Source organism: Rattus norvegicus, chromosome 3 (genome assembly GCF_021556685.1).
Source record: "Rattus norvegicus strain SHRSP/BbbUtx chromosome 3, alternate assembly SHRSP_T2T, whole genome shotgun sequence".
NCBI classification, from domain to species: domain Eukaryota; kingdom Metazoa; phylum Chordata; class Mammalia; order Rodentia; family Muridae; genus Rattus; species Rattus norvegicus.
The window spans coordinates 41914644-41932133 of record NC_141536.1 but is presented as its reverse complement, the minus strand read 5'-3'; the positions used below and the strand labels follow the sequence as shown (position 1 = coordinate 41932133).

Genomic DNA, 17490 nt, shown 5'->3' with positions numbered 1-17490 from the left:
CTCTGCCCCTTGAGTGCTGGGATTAAATATGTATGACCACCACTACACCCAGTTTTGCCTGTGTTTCATTCTGAGGTGACTGGGCAGGAGCTCAGAAGGTGCAGAGAGCCCATCCCTTCCTGGAAACCTGATCCTAGACAGAAAGCACACTGTACCTCCCATGTTACAAAGAACTGTACATCACATTTAACCGTTCTGAGTGATGTAATTCTTCAATGACTGTTACTCAGAAAAAAAAAAAAGGCAGTCCCTGGAATTCCATTTTCTTAGAAAATATCTTCTGGGTTCATAACTTGAGTTGGCTTTTAAAGTAGGTTAGGAGAACCAGAAGCAACCTGAAATTGAAGCTGGTGAGTTAGACAGAGTGAGGGCGGGGTCTCGTGTAGTTTGCAAATTGTTTGTAGCAAACAGAGGCAACCACAGAAGGTAGGGCTTATTTACGATAAGGGCAGGGGAGGAGAAATGGGGTAGTGAGTTAGATAGAGAAGAAAGGTCAGATTGGCAGGCATGGTGAGACGCACAGCAAACAATCACATATCTGAAGCCAAGTCAGAGCTATGCAGGTATTAGAGCAACTAAGTTCCTCAGAACGTTGACTAGCTGCTTAAAGCAGGGAAGCACACAGAATGACTGCAGGTATGACCAACACACAGTATGACTGCAGAAATTTCCAACACAGGGCTGCACACAGCATCACTGTAGAAATGACCAGCACACAGTATGACTGTAGAAATGACCATCACAAGGCTGCACTCAGTATCACTACAGGAAGGGCCAGCACACAGTATGACTGTAGAAATGACCAGCACAAGGCTGCACTCAGTATCACTACAGGAAGGACCAGCACACAGTATGACAGTAGAAATGACCAGCACAAGGCTGCGTTCAGCATCACTGCAGGAATGACCAGCACACAGCATGACTGAAGGAGTGACCAGCGCTCTCTGTGTTGGGAGTATGTTGAGAAAAGATATAGTGATTCTAAAACAATTTAGTTCTCAGACAAACATGGTTTTAATTGATTATATAAACATTCAACTTTGTCTCTGGAATACTTTAGATTAGATGTTTTCATAGGAACGAGTTTTGGGATTTAGTCTAGCATTTCCTTTTTGTTTTTGCTATTGACAAAGTATCTCATTTATGCTAATTATAAATTATGGGCTGGGGTAAGCACAAAAGCAAATGGAATTTGCCCATTTGCTGTTGCCTTACTTTCCATAGTCTAGATGTTCGGAAGTTTACAGCTTTACTTTTGGTTGGATTTTCTAAAACAGCTTACAGGACTGCAGGGGCCTACCTCTTTCGTTCAAACATTTCTTTCCCCAGGAGCATAGATGCGTTCACCTCTTCTTGTCTGTAGGCTTTGCTCCACACCTAGGAGAATATATGGTCTTTATTTTACCTTCACCTGCTTATCTGGTTCTCAGCAAACCTCCCCAGAGTCAGGTCCTTATATACATGTTCTTATTAGAATGCATCTGAGTTCCCTGCACTCAAATCCCATGGGGGAAGAGAGTGGACTGCCCAGGAGTGCAGACATCCAGAGGCCGCAGGAGAGACTGCCACCTCTGCACACCTCGACCCACATCCATGGTCCTAGGGGAAACTGCACAGTGCCTCTGGACAGAGAGATATAGGAACAGACAGCCGCCAGTACCTGTGGGTCTGGTCTGTGCCCAGGACCGAACTGATCTGGCCAAATAGCTCTTTGCACCCAAATCCCATGGGGGAGAGAGCTGTAACCTCAGAAGTGTGGATACTCCTGAGAACTCAGAGGAGATAACCCTCTGCTCACAGCTCAGACCCAAGAGGGAATCGAATAGTGCCAACTGTGCCCGCTGGGTGCAAGGACCTACATGAGCAATCAGGGGCAGGACCCTTTGATTCCTGCCGGCGCCTAGAGTTGGAAGACAGTCTCCAGGATCTCTGCTACAGGTGAGAACAGAGCACTTGTTCTCAGGAAAGGTTGAAAGAAAACAGGAAAACAGTTCTACAGGAGTGCTGACAAAGAGGCCTACAGCAGGGCCATGTCACTCCCAGAAACAGCAAGACAAGCGAACACCAGAGACAACCCAATGGCTAGAGGAAAGCTCAGGAATCTAATCAACAGAAATCAAGACTACTTGGCATCATCAGAGTCCAGTTCTCCCACCAAAACTGGATATCCAAACACACCAGAAAAGCAAGATTTAGATTTGAAATCACCTTTTTTGATAATGATGGAGGACTTTAAGAAAGACATAAAGAACGCCCTTAGAGAAATGCAGGGAAGCACAACTAAACAAGTAGAAGCCCTTAGAGAGGAAACACAAAAATCACTGAAAGAATTATAGGAAAACACAACCAAACAGTTGAAAAAATTGAAAATGGAAATAGAAACAATAGAGAAAGCACAGAGGGAGACAACCCTGGATATAGAAAACCAAAGGAAGACACAAGGAGCCGTAGACACAAGCATCACCAACAGAATACAAGAGATAGAAGAGAGAATCTTTCTTCATAGAAAACATTGACACAACTGTGAAAGATAATGTAAAACGCTAAAAGCTCCTAGCCCAAAACATACAGGAAATTCAAGACACAATGAGAAGATCAAACCTAAGGATAATAGGTACAGAAGAAAGTGAAGATTCCCAACTTAAGGGGCCAGTAAATATATTCAACAAAATTATAGAAGAAAATTTCCCTAACCTAAAGAAAGAGATGCCCATAAACATACAAGAAGCCTACAGAACTTCAAATAGATTGGACCAGAAGAGAAATTCTTCCCGTCACAAAATAGTTAAAACAGCAAATGCACAAAACAAAGAAAGAATATTAAAAGCAGTAAGGGAAAAAGATCAAGTGACATATGAAGGCAGACCTATCAGAATTACACCAGACTGCTCACCAGAGATTATGAAAGCCAGACAATCCTGGACAGATGTCATACAGACCCTAAGAGAACACAAATGCCAGCCCAAGTTACTGTATCCAGCAAAACTTTCACTTAACATAGATGGAGAAACCAAGATATTCCATGACAGAACCAAATTTATGCAATATCTTTCTACAAATCCAGCCCTACAAAGGATAATAGATGGAAAATTCCAACACAAGGAGAGAAAGTACACCATACAGAAAGCAAGAATAGAATTTCCTTGCAATGAAATCAAAAGAGAGACAAACAAACATAATTCCACCTCTAACAACAAAAATAACAGGAAGCGACAATCACTATTCCTTAATATCTCTCAACATCAACAGACTCAATTCCCCAATAAAAAGACATAGACCAACAGACTGGATAAGGAAAGAGGACACAGCATTTTGCTGCATGCAGGAAACACACTTCAGAGACAAAGACAGACACTGCCTCAGAGTAAGAACTGGAAAACAGTTTTCCAAGCAAATGGCCTGAAGAAACAAGCTGGAGTTGCCATTATAAAATCAAATAAAATTGACTTTCAACCAAGAGTAATTAAAAAAGATAAGGAAGGACACTTCATATTCATCAAAGGAAAAATCCACCAAGATGAACTCTCCATCCTAAATATCTATGCTCCAAATGCAAGGGCACCTACATTCATAAAAGAAACCTTACTAAAGCTCAAAGCACACATTACACCTCATGGGATAATAGTAGGAGATTTCAACACCCCACTCTCATCACTGGACAGATCATGGAAACAGAAATTAAACAGACACGTAGAGAAACTAACAGAAGTTATGAACCAATTGGATTTAACAGATATTTATAGAACATTCTATCCTAAAACAAAAGGATATACCTTCTTCTCAGCACCCCATGGAACCTTCTCCAAAATTGACCATATAATTGGTCACAAAACAGGCCTCAACAGATACAGGAAGATAGAAATAATCCCATGCATCCTATCAGATCACCACGCACTAAGACTGGTCTTCAATAACAATAATGACAGAAAGCTGACATATACATGGAAGGTGAACAATGCTCTACTCAATGACAACTTGGTCAAGGAAGAAATAAAGAAAGAAATTAAAGACTTCTTAGAATTTAATGAAAATGAAGATACAACATTCCCAAACTTATGGGACACAATGAAAGTGGTAGTAAGAGGAAAACTCAGCTCTTAGTGCCTGTAAAAAGAAACAGGAGAGAGCATATGTCAGGAGCTTGACAGCACACCTAAAAGCTCTAGAACAAAAAGAAATAAATAAACCCAAGAGGAGTAGAAGGCAGGAAATAATCAAACTCAGAGCTGAAATCAATCAAATAGAAATGAAAAGTACTATACAAAGAATCAACAAAAGCAGGAGCTGGTTCTTTGGGAAAATAAACAAGGTAGATGAACCCTTAACCAGACTAACCAGAGGTCACAGAGAGTGTGTGCAAATTAACAAAATCAGAAATGAAAAGGGAAACATAACAACAAAATCAGAGGAAATTCAAAAAATCATCAGCTCTTACTACAAAAGCCTATATTCAACAAAACTGGATAATCTGGAGAAAATGGACAATTTTCTAGACATATACCAGGTACCAAAGTTAAATCAGGAACAAATAAATCATCTAAACAACCCCATAACTCCTAAAGAAATAGAAGCAGTTATTAAAAATCTCCCAACCAAAAGAGCCCAGGTCCAGATGGGTTCAGTGCAGAATTCTATCAGACCTTCATAGAAGACCTCATGCCAATACTATTCAAACTATTCCACCAAATTGAAACAGATGGAATGCTACCGAATTCCTTCTACAAAGCCACAATTACTCTTATACCAAAACCACACAAAGACCTAACAAAGAAAGAGAACTTCAGACCAATTTCCCTTACGAATATTGACACAAAAATACTCAATAAAATTCTTGCAAACCGAATCCAAGAACACATCAAAATGATCATCTATCATGATCAAGTAGGCTTCATCCCAGGGATGCAGGGATGGTTAAATATATGAAAATCCGTCAATGTAATCCACTATATAAACAAACTGTAAGATAAGAATCACATCGTCATTTCATTAGATGCTGAGAAAGCATTTGACAAAATTCAACACCCCTTCATGATAAAAGTCCTGGAAAGATCAGGAATTCAAGGCCCATATCTAAACATAGTAAGAGCAATATACAGCAAACCAGTAGCTACCATCAAATTAAATGGAAAGCAACTTGAAGCAATCCCACTAAAATCAGGGACTAGAGAAGGCAGCTCACTCTCTTCCTACTTATTCAATATGGTTCTTGAAGTCTTAGCCAGAGCAAACAGACAGTGAAAGGAGGTCAAAGGGATACAAATTGTATGGGAAGAAAGCGAAATATCACTGTTTGCAGATGATATGATAGTATACTTAAGCAACCCCAAAAGTTCCACTAGACAACTACTAAACCTGATAAACAACTTCAGTCAAGTGTCAGGGTATAAAATTAACTCAAACAAATCAATAGCCTTCCTCTACACAAAGGATAAACAGGCTGAGAAAGAAATTAAGGAAATGACACCCTTCACAATAGTCCCAAATAATATAAAATATCTTGGTGTGACTTTAACCAAGCAAGTGAAAGATCTGTATGAAAAGATTTCAAATCTCTGACGAAAGAAATTGAGGAAGATCTCAGAAGACAGAAAGATCTTCCATGTTCATGGATTGGCAGGATTAATATAGTAAAGATAGCCATTTTGCCAAAAGCAATCTACAGATTCAATGCAATCCCCATCAAAATTCCTACTCAATTCTTTATAGAGATAGAAAGAGCAATTTGCAAATTCATTTGGAATAAAAAAATCCCAGGATAGAAAAAACTATACTCAACAATAAAAGAACTTCTGGGGGAATCACCATCCCTGACTTCAAGCAGTATTACAGATCAATAGGCATAAAAACTGTATGGTATTGGTACAGAGACAGGCAGGTAGAACAGTGGAACAGAATTGAAGACTAGAAATGAACCTGCACACCTATAATCACTTAATCTTTGACAAAGGAGCTAAACCCATCCAATGGAAGAAAGATAGCATTTTCAGCAAATGGTGCTGGTTCAACTGGAGGTCAGCATGTAGAAGAATGCAAATCGATCCATGCTTATCACCCTGTACAAAGCTTAAGTCCAAGTGGATCAAGGACCTCCACATCAAACCAGATACACTCAAACTAATAGAAGAAAAAGTACGAAAGAATCTCGAACACATGGGCACTGGAGAAAATTTCCTGAACAAAACACCAATGACTTATGCTCTAAGATCAAGAATTGACAAATGGGACCTCATAAAACTGCAAAGCTTTTGTAAAGCAAAGACACTGTTGTTAGGACAAAATGGCAACCAACAAATTGGGAAAAGATCTTTACCAATCCTACATCTGATAGAGGGGTAATATCAACAATATAGAAAGAACTCAAGAAGTTGGATTCCAAGAGAGCCAAAAAACCCTATTAAAAATGGCATACAGAGCTAAACAAAACATTCTCAGCTGAGGATTATCGAATGGCCAAAAAATACCTAAAGAAATGTTCAACATCCTTAGTCATCAGGGATATGCAAATCAAAACAACCCTGAGATTCCACCTCACACCAGTCAGAATGGCTAAGATAAAATACTCAGGTGACAACAGATGCTGACGAGGATGTGGAGAAAGAGGAACACTCCTCCATTGTTGGGGGGATTGCAAACTGGTACAACCACTCTGGAAATCAGTCTGGAGATTCCTCAGAAAATTGGATATTACACTACCTGAGGACCCAGCTATACCTCTCTTGGGCATATACCCAAAAGATGCTCCAACATACAACAAAGACACATACTCCACAATATTCATAGCAGCCTTATTTATAATAGCCAGAAGCTGGATAGGTCCCAGATGCCCTTCCACAGAGGAATGGATTAAAAAAAAATGTGGTATATCTACACAATGGAGTACTACTCAGCTATCAAAAACAATGACTTCATGAAATTCATAGGGAAATGGAATGAACTAGAAAATATCATCCTGCGTGAGGTTACTCAATTCAGAAAAACACACTTGGTATGCACTCATTGATAAATGGATATTAGCCATAAAGCTCAAATTACCCAAGATGCAATCTGCAGACCACAGGAAGCTCAAGAAGGATGACCAAAATGCAGATGCTCCCACTCCTTCTTATAAGGGGAAAAAATATCCATAGGAGGGGATATGGAAGTAAAGTTTAGAGTTCTGACTCAAGGAACGGCCATTCAGAGCCTGCCCCACATGTGGCCCATATATATACAGCCACCAAAACTAGATAAGATGGATGATGCTAAAAAATGCATGCTTATAGGGACTGGATATAGATCTCTCCTGAGAGACACATCCCAAGTATGACCAATACAGAGGTCAGTGCTAGCAGCAAACCACTGAACTGAAAAGAGGACCCCATTTAGGGGAATTAGAGGAAGAATTGAAAGAGTTGAAGGAGCTTGGAACCCCATAAAAAACAACAATGCCAACCAACCAGAGCTTCCAGGGACTAAACCACTACTGAAAGACTATACATGGACTGACCCAGGGCTCCAACTGCATATGTAGCAGAGAATAGTCTTGTTGGGGCACCAGTGGAAGGGGAAGCCCTTGGTCCTGCCAATGTTGGACCCCCAGTGCAGGGGAATATTGGGGAGGGCAATAAGGGGGGATGTATAGGGGGGATACCCATATCGGGGAGGGGTAAGGGAGGGAATGGGGGCTTACAGACAGGAAACCAGGAAGTGGAATAACCTTTGAAATGTAAGTAAAGAAATATATAATAAAAAATTTAAAAAAGGAACACATCCATGATCAACACACTGAAGTTTCTACCTTTGGTTTGTACTTACCTTTTCACATCACTCTGGGGCACAATCCTGTTCCTTTATAAGAACCTGCTTGCCACCACTGAAAGCACAAAGGCCAACAGTGAGCGAGTGCTTAAATAGGTCACATGGTGTTTTCTTTCATTTTCTTTTTAGAAGACATGGACACATATTTGAAAATGAAAACATAGACAGTTATTTACACCCGATAAACTTGTACAGGAACAAAGTGTTTAAATTCTATTTTCCACTGAGTCATCACTGATTTATTTTTACAGAAAGAACAATTTCTTTCCACTCAGTCTTCTGAAACCGTTGGGTCCCCCACTCAGGAAGAGAAGTTGGCCCATGCAAGCAAGCTGTCGTTGAGTCCCAGGGCATTAATCATCACAGCACACACATCGCTCTGCTTGACTCTGCTGAGCCAAAGAGAAGATGCCTGTGGCTTCACACTCCTCCACTCCCATCTTCTCTCATCCCCTTCTCTCTGAAGGCAGTTTTGGCTGTCACCATAAAATTATCACAAATGCCAAGTTTTCAAATGCAAAATGGGGTTGTGTTTATTTCTGGGAGCATCACATCCCTCAGAGTGGTCATCAGGGCATAGCCCTACTGGAGTTTTGGTTGTAGTTTTGTAAATTTGAAAGTTACTGTCAGAATTAAGAAAATGTTAGTTAAAACTGGCACATGATTAGGTAGACTTGAGTCTTTCTGGAGCCATGAAGTATGCAGAAGCCGGGAGCTGTATTGGTTTCATGTACTCTTTTACCATATCTTCTACCTGTCTTTTACCTTTTGGCAATTCATACTGCCATTGATTTCTGACGTGTATACTGCCCCATTCCCTCTAGCTTTCATATATTCATTTAGCAGAGAGGGTCAGAGGACTTGAGAGCTAGGGAGAACAAGAAACCACTGCTGGATTCTCTGTTTAGAGAGGGTTAAGAGTGAAAACCAACAAAAGGATTTTTTTTTGAACCTCAAAGAATAGAAGTCTAGGATAAATAGACAACCAGAGAATCATAGTAGACAATCATAGTAGGAAAACTGTGCTATGACAACATAGCATATAAGGACGCTTCAGGGTGCCTTTTGGAAACAGTAGTCAGGGGACATTCCTTTGATCTAGAACGGGAAGGAGAAGGGTTTAAAACTGAGAGGCACTCTGCTTCTAGGCCTTCCTCCATGGGATGCACTGGATGGATGCATCCCAGAAACACTCAGATCACAGAAAAGATATCACCCAAAGCAACCAAGCCAAATTTTGCCAAACAATGGGTATATATCTATGTCTATGTCTATGTCTATGTCTATGTCTATGTCTATGTCTATGTCTATGTCTGTCTGTCTGTCTGTCTATCTATCTATCTATCTATCTATCTATCTATCTATCTATCTATCTATCTCGATCTTAAATCTCTATTATCTTGCTGACAATCTGTAGCATTTACAGTCCCCTTGCCTCAGGAAGCTTGCAGGATGGGCTGAAGTTAGGACAGGATGTGGTTTGTCTCTAGTTATGGAAGAGAAGAGGCAGTGGTAACACCCTGGTGATCTGAGAGGCTTAGACCACAGGAGGTGTTTAATCACAATGCAGGCCATGGGGGCTTCATTTCTCCATTTACTGAAGTAGTGCCACACTTGGTGGCCTTCCTGTTGAAGTAGCCTTGAACTGATGCCCTATGATTAAATGGTACTTCAAGGATATCACAGGAGTTGGCTCTCTGTTTCCTGGCATGGTTTCTTCTTCCAAATGAGATGAAAATGACTGGGAAGACTGGGTCTGATGGTGTATCATACAAATTCTATGAACAGTTTATCTACTGATGAAATTAACTGCTTTCCAAGTATCACAGAATCCTTGTAGGTGATTTCCCTCCTTCAATGACTCCATATAGGGCTAATTAAGGACTCTTCACACCCCTATGCAATCATTCCCCTGTGTCATTGAGAATGTTGAGTGTGTAATTTGCATGGCCCTCTTCATAGTTCTTACAATTCCCATACACGTTAAATTATATTCGCCACACAGAGACAGGCCAGGGAGATTTTGTTATTTGTAAATCTTTTCGTTTATTTAATATCACCCCCATTATATACCAAAAGGGATTTCAGTAGCTACACTAATGAAATTCAGAGAGCAATCCCTTGACCACACTCTGCACAACTCTTCTGTCCTTTACAATATTTTCACATGAAAACATTTATTGTGACGATAATTATTTTATAGCTGAGGAGTTGGTATGGGTTAGAAAATGAAGCACAAATAAATTTGCATGAGATGAAACACTTGGGTCACAAGGCCCAAAGTCAAGCCAAACTACTCTGAGAGGACCAAAATAACATTGCATATGTTTCTTAGCTACACGGGTAGGTTACCTCAAACAGGAAACAACAGAAGCTGGAGTCACAGAAGAACTTCACTCTTTGAGTGTACAAGCACTGATGTGATGATACTGACCCCAAAATCATGAAACTCAACTGGTGATGCCGTTACCATGGTTTCACTGTCATATTGGGGAGTGTCCTGAGTAACTCCCATTTTGTTCTCCCTTAAACTCCAATGCTGTATATTTCTAGGCAGAACATGGGTTTTTTTCTTTGTTTGTTTTCTTTTTTTTTTTAAACAAAATTTGCACGAAACAGAAGATACTTTGGGTAAGAAGATAAATGACCCCACTCTGTCATATAAGTGACCTTTCCCACACTATAGAATTTGACTGGGGAAAATTACATGTAGGAAGAAATGAGAATATCTGTGCTCTTTTGACACACTCGAAACAATACTGAGCCTTTTCAAAACTTGGGGAAAGGTAAGCGTTAGGGGCACAGCTATTGTAAGCACGGAACTCCTTGGTTTGTGGTTGAGCAGTCATCTGTAATACGCAGACAACTTTGTCACACCCAATGAAAACAGTGAAGAAAGAGAAGCAAGCTAGGGAAGTGGGAAGGGTGGCTGAGTGTACTGCTCACAGTGGTCTTTTGGCATTTGGAAAATGCAGAAGTTAGCATATTGTTTTCAAAACCTTAACTTGCCTCCCTTTGCAAGGGCATCTACGGATGGTGTTGGTTTTAGATCTTTGCTCTAAAGAGGCAAAGTGATGTCTTTCTTTCTAAAGTAAGTCTGATTCTGTCCACATCGTGCTAATAATCTGTACCTTTGGGTTGCTCAAGGATTTATACTAACATTTATTATGCACTTATTATTGTCTCAAGTATTTCTATAATAATTTAATTTAAACAATTCCTGGAGACATTAGTTTTACCTAGACATAAACATAGAGGCACACAGAGACAGTCTCTTTGTTGCATGTTGCCCTTTTAGGGAACTTATAGCATTATTTAGACTTTTCCTTTATCTCGCCTTATGTATTCTGTTTGTCTCTGTGTCCATGTATCATATACATTTATTTTCTGCTTATGGTTTTCTCAAGGCTCTTGAGTTATTTCTTGCCATCTAATGGTCATTTGTGAATATGCCCATCTCCTTGAATTGACTTAAGTTGTTTGAAGTCTAGAAGGCTTTTTTGTTTTTGTTTTTGTTTTTGTTTTAAATACCAATCTCGTCATTGTGCTTAGTAAGAAAAGGCTTAATGGCTTACATGACCAACGATACTCATTTTGTCCATAGATCTGTTTAAACTGTGTCTTCACTAAGGGATAGCAGCTAAGGTGGCTCCGAGTCTAAGGCTGGCACTATATGACAGTTCTATTGCTCACATGGTGTACTTGACCTTGTTCTCAATTGGGACCTCAGGAAGGACTATAGCTGGAATCTATATGCAGAATTTCTGTTAGTAGCCTGGGTTCCTCAGAACACAGTGATTGGCATCCAAAGATCCTAAAAGAACTAGAGAGAATTTGCCTGTGAATGTCATTTGAACAAATGAATGAGCACTGTTTCACTTCTGTGGAGTTAATCAGATTTCAGTGGAGAGAGTGTCTCAAAACCTACTTTGTAAGGATGGCAAGCAGGGTGGGATTCAATGGTGGCAGTATCTTTGAAATGTACCTTATGACCAAGTAGACTTTCATCTCAGGCTCATCTCTCAATGAAAGTCTCTCTGAGACTTTCGTTTCTCAGTTTTATCAACAGCACATTTCAATTAATGTTTAGGAAATATGTGCATTGAATACATTTTTAAAGGAGCCAGCTTTTTGCACTGAGCTGGCTTAAAACAGAAGATGTGTAGCTCTTACAAAAAGCTCCATGCAGACTCTAAGAACCTATTAGGGACAACTGGTGGGGCTTGCCGGGAATGACACATGTAGTTATGTTTTCATTTCAAGACTTCTTGGGGCAATAAAAGGATATGCTAGACTGAACACATACCTTTGGAATCTCAGTGAGTGAGAAAGTCCATAACCCTTTCTACAGAAGCATCTCTAAACTGCCCAGTGTGCTGATGTTTGAAAATCATTATATGCAGGAACAGAAGAAGTAGAAAAGATGAACACCAAATGTGGATATTAGTTTGTGTTGACATTAAAGTTGACCTTACTTATCATAGGTGACCCTCAGAGTAGAGCATGAAGATCTCCTATCACTGTTGGTCTTCTCACATCAAGACTAGGACTGAGACACCAGGTGAGGCTTCCTGTTAAAGAGCACCTCCTAGACCAGTCTTGTATCATCAGTAGAGAGTGGGGAAAGTACACAGGTAGATGGAAGGGCACAGTTACACACGTGTTCCAAAAGTCATCTCTGTTATGGCTTACCTTGTCTTTCTTATCCTTCTAACTTCTCCTCAAAGTTCTTCATCCTCTGTCTCATTGAATTTTCCAGCTTATGCCAATTTTCTCTGCTTTCAGGACATACATACAGTTGCATCCCATCACCAAAATGATAACCTGTACAGTAGCCTGGCCCCTGCGAATCTCCCCACCCCACACTGTGTGTGTGTGTGTGTGTGTGTGTGTGTGTGTGTGTATGTGTGTGTGTGTGTGTGTAACCTTCTTAGGAGTCTTATATGCTCTCATGTTTCTATTGTGGCATAAGTGGAGTGAAGGCTAGCAATCAGTAAGTTCTGTAATAAGCACTTCAGTCAGATATAAAATTGAAAAAGAAGTTAATATGCTCATGTTTAACTCTATTTGGAAAACATCTGTCAGATCAACAAAGTCACTATCATTTCTTCCCTTTCTCTGGCTACGTGTGCACACAACTACAGTCAGGAGTCTGTTTCCTGGTTACTTGTAGGAACAGTATGTCAGGCAACATATATTAGTTCTTCGCTCAGATGGGTTGTCACAGTGTATTTGTCTCCTGGAGTTTGTGGCTCTTTTTACTTTGAAGCATTACTTTTGAATATACCTTAAAGGTAAAATTTACATACTCACGCATCATTGTTTGCTTTGTTCCTCAATGGGTAATGTTCAGTAGTAGAGTATGACTTCATGGCAGTCACTGGAAATTTCTTAAGACATGAAGAAGCAGTTCAACCGTGAGTGTCATAATATCATAATGTCGTGAGAACCTTTGAATATTTGGGTCAGATTCCCCATTGGGAAATGGATCCAAAGGACTGTTTCTCAGTTCTCTAGCAGCGTTCAAGTTGTATCTTTAAGAACGATTATTTTGGAAAGCTAAAATATCCTGGTACTTAATGACCTTTCATTGCCAATGGCGTCAGTAGAATAAGAGGAAAAGAAAATAAAGTTTCCCAGTGTGGCAAGGTTTTGCGGTTTAATATCCAGCTCTTGGAGCTGAACCCTGTTTGCTGGAGGTTTCCTGCAATGCTGGTAATAAAATTGAGGTCAGGCAGCAGAGCAAAATATTCAGACTCACTGCCACTGTCTTAGCTGATGACATCATCTTCCCGGTCCCTGATGATGAGTCAGAATTCTCAAGTCCCTCTCTTATCGTCACTTAGTTGCCAACATCACAAACTCCTAACGTCCCACCCATTGCTTTTGCTTTGGAGACCCTTCTCACTGCTACTCTCAGAGGGTCACTACTGTTGTCATTCAAGTGCTTGTTACCCATTTTTTTTTTCGGAGCTGAGGACTGAACGCAGGGCCTTGCGCTTGCTAGGCAAGCGCTCTACCACTGAGCTAAATCCCCAACCCCTTGTTACCCATTTTTAATGTTATATAGCAGAAGTTGAGTTCCCTTCAGCATCCCTTCCTTGTGATAGATCTACCACCAAAACAGTTTCCCCACAATTAATTACTACTAAAAATATAAGTAATTTTTATTTTTGTGGTATAATCAAGTCTAAAGTGTCTAGTATGGTAGATATGGCTTCCTCCACAGTCCCCCGTAAGGCACTTGGTTGTTATCACAAACACACTATACTCAACAATCACCAAGTGGTCCTACCATTCAGTCAGCTCTCCTGACAACACTCACCCAGCCGCCGCTCCTTAGTGTTAAAACTGTCCTTCTCTTTTAAAGACAACTTCTGTTCCTGTCTAGAGGTGAAAGGCACCTCTCTGCCAGAACCTTTGAAAGAAATTCTTTCATGCTCCTCCTGCTCTGTCCCAGTGGACAGCAGAGATGTTTTCCTAGATGGTCTCATGCAGGGCAGAGCTGAAGCCTCTACATCCTAGTGTCACTGTCCTAGAGTTCTAGGCGAGGGGCCAGCATTATCAGCGAAATTCTTTGGAACTGGAGTTTTCACAGATTCTTCTTGAGAAGACCTTAAGTCTAATTCAGCAAATGCGATACAAATGTATGGTAGGACTGCTATCCAATTACTCCAATAATGTTTTCAAAAGGGGAAAAAACCCTTAGAATGTGATTTAAAGGCTCTTTAAAGCATGGTAGTCTATGAGCGTAGGTCACTGGGATCTCACAACATGCACCTTTACCTACGGAGCCATGTTTCTGGCCCAATAAAGATCTAAACCCAAAGTATATAAGTCGTGTCAATAATTGTCTGTACAATGAATCAGCATAGAAAGTCTTTAAAACATTTGGACTATACAACCTTATCTTAAATTTTTAGTGTTCCGTTTAAGCTGAACTCTGCTGTGGTTTATTTATGACAAAAGAAACTTACAGTGTTTGATTCACTCTGCAGCTACAGTAAGATCTGATAGATAAGTAAGCTAGCCTGAGATGTAGTGTTATTAAGTTTTGTTAATTAAAACCATCAGATTGTTTTTATTTTTATTTTTTTAAAAGAAAAGCTTTTTTCTGTATCTTTTTCCACATCTTTTCTCTACTAAAGAGTATCGATTTCAGAGCTGGCTCTCCTTGTACCTTGAAACTGTCTTTCAGTTTCCTGCTTTAGTTTTGAATGGCGTATCATTTTCCCATCAGTACCTCTGAGTATTTCATAATGTTTTGGGTAATGCTATTCATAACAGCCCTGCTATTTGACCTCTACCACACTTGTAGTTAAGGTATTGAGCACAGCTCTTCCTTTGAAGCTGGTGGGAGCTTGGTGTGCACAGATGAAACAGGCAGCAGGGAGGCAGGGCGTGTCTACCTTCCCCTCTACTGGTCTCTTTCATCACTGTGGAAAAAAAGTGTTCCACCCTTCTGTAGATAAGAATCTTTTTTTCTACATTTCCTATATTTAACACCGAGACTAAGTGCAGTAAAGCAACAGCAGTCTTTCTCACCACATCCATACTGATAAGCAAGTCGGACAGTTAGGACAGCATGGTAGAAATTGAGACTGGCAAACTGATAGATTTTGACAGTGTCTTCTAGTTCTTGATGGTAAATGCGAGAAGACAGATTAAGGCAATTTCCTTTGCTTCTCTGTCCCTCTTACAGAAGGAGGATAGACACATTGGCCCCTTTCTTTGTGTCTTGCTTGTTAGGACTTGATAGGTGTAGGCAGTGGCTCAGCCACACTGCTTAGTTCTTATGTTTGGTCACTGGGTTGTTTCCAGTCTTCTTCTTCAGATGTCTTGTTTAACTGTGTTGAATTCCTAATGCTCTACAAATTCCCTTGGAAGTTCTTCCCAATGACGAATGAACTTCTCTTCCATCAGAGTACCACCTCACTTCACCTGGATGCGCAGCATCACTCCAAGTTTGTCTTTGTCTAGATTCTGAGGGCTCACATACTCTAAAAGGACTGCAACAGAACTCCCGGGGTTGGGGATTTAGCTCAGTGGTAGAGCGCTTGCCTAGCAATCACAAGGCCCTGGGTTAGGTCCTCGGCTCCGGGAAAAAAAAAAAGACAAAATAACAGAACTCCCTGTGACAATCTGACCACTTTAGACCCCTGTCACTGAGGTAATAGCTTCACTGTTCACAGACCAGACCTATGCATGAGACAGGCTAAAGTGACTGAACTTTCCATACTAAAGTTCTACTATATGCTCTAGACTTACTGGGCAAAGTTGGATTTTCCCCCACCTAGATCAGCTCTAGTTGCTGTGTTTAAGAAACTCATTAATCTGGAGCAAGGCAGTGGTGGTGCGTTCCTATAGTCCTAGAACTCGGAGGTGGAAGCAAGTGGATCTCTGTGAGTGTGAGGCCAGGCTGGGCTATAGAGTGAGTTCTAGGACAGGCACAGCTACACAGAGAATCAACAATAAACAAACAAAAAACAAACAAACACTCAATAATCTGCAAAGGACACCCCAAAGATAGGGTGCTTTTTTGTTTTCGTTTTCTGTTTGTTTGTTTGACTATAATAGGCTGCCATCAGACATGGTGGCAAACACCAGTAATCCCAGCACCCAGGGCAAAGGCAGGAGAACCATCAGTTCTAGGCCAGCCTGGGATACTTCAAAAAATTAAAAACAAAGCAATAAAACAACAAACAAACAAAATGAACTTTGAGAATGTTAGTCTTCCAACATACTCTGCAGTAGACTGAGCACTGGGGCTAGACAGGAAGTGGCTTCTAAATACTCAGTTGTGTTATAGTAAGTATGGGATGAATCTAACAGGTGCTTCATAACCAAGAGATTTTTGTCGTGGAATGTATTTATGTTTTCTAATTGATTTAGAATTATAGTCTATGTGTTACTGAATATACTTTCTTTAAAAAGTCAGCTTTTTTAGGCAATGCAAACAGGAAGTTCTTGTAAAGATTATCCTCAAATTCTTCCTTTTATCTAAGACCAGTGCTGATCAGAAAGATTATGTCACTGCTATGTGTGCTTTTAGAACCTTTTACCATTATATCAAAATAACCTTACGTTTTCAGCTTCCCAGGCTAAAAATCGAGGGTTCAGGATGGGGAAATATTCATTAGTGCATAAGAGCTCTTTCATAGCCACGTGGTTCACAAGAAAGGGTATGCTAATTCATGTGTGCACATTGACTATGATCAATTTTATCTCTTCAGTATGTTTCTTTTATAATCTTATTTTTAAATATACATTTGCTAACCATGATTAAGTGTATTCCCTATTCTCCCTTAATCATTCCAAATGGTTGAGTTAAAAAAAAAAATAAAATCTCTAGATTTATTGAGCTCCAAGGGACGAGGAAGAGGGAAACCTGTGTTTCATTTAGGGCTGTTTTCAATGTACCTGAAGAATAAGCCATTTCCCCTTGCTTTCCTATAATTAGACTTTAGCATGGAAGACTTTTTTTTTTGTCAGAATAGATGTCAAGTAATTTGGTAGATGTTGTAAAATCAATCAGAGTCTTTAAAAATTTTGTCCTGCCAAGACTGTGAAATACATTTGTACATATTCATTTTTGAATTGATGGATGGGTGACAGGCAGTAGGCAGCAAGATTGAGCACTAAACGCTCTTGTGTCAGGCTTCAGCAGTCTCAGCAGCCTGATCCGCAGCCCAT

At 40.2% G+C, this 17490-nt stretch overlaps 1 protein-coding gene across 2 annotated transcripts in view; it reads left to right on the top strand.

The window, feature by feature from the left end:
* Cytip (cytohesin 1 interacting protein) overlaps positions 1-17490 on the top strand; it is a 76928-nt gene that overhangs the window by 13880 nt on the left and 45558 nt on the right. The gene's annotated exons all lie outside the window — the stretch shown is intronic.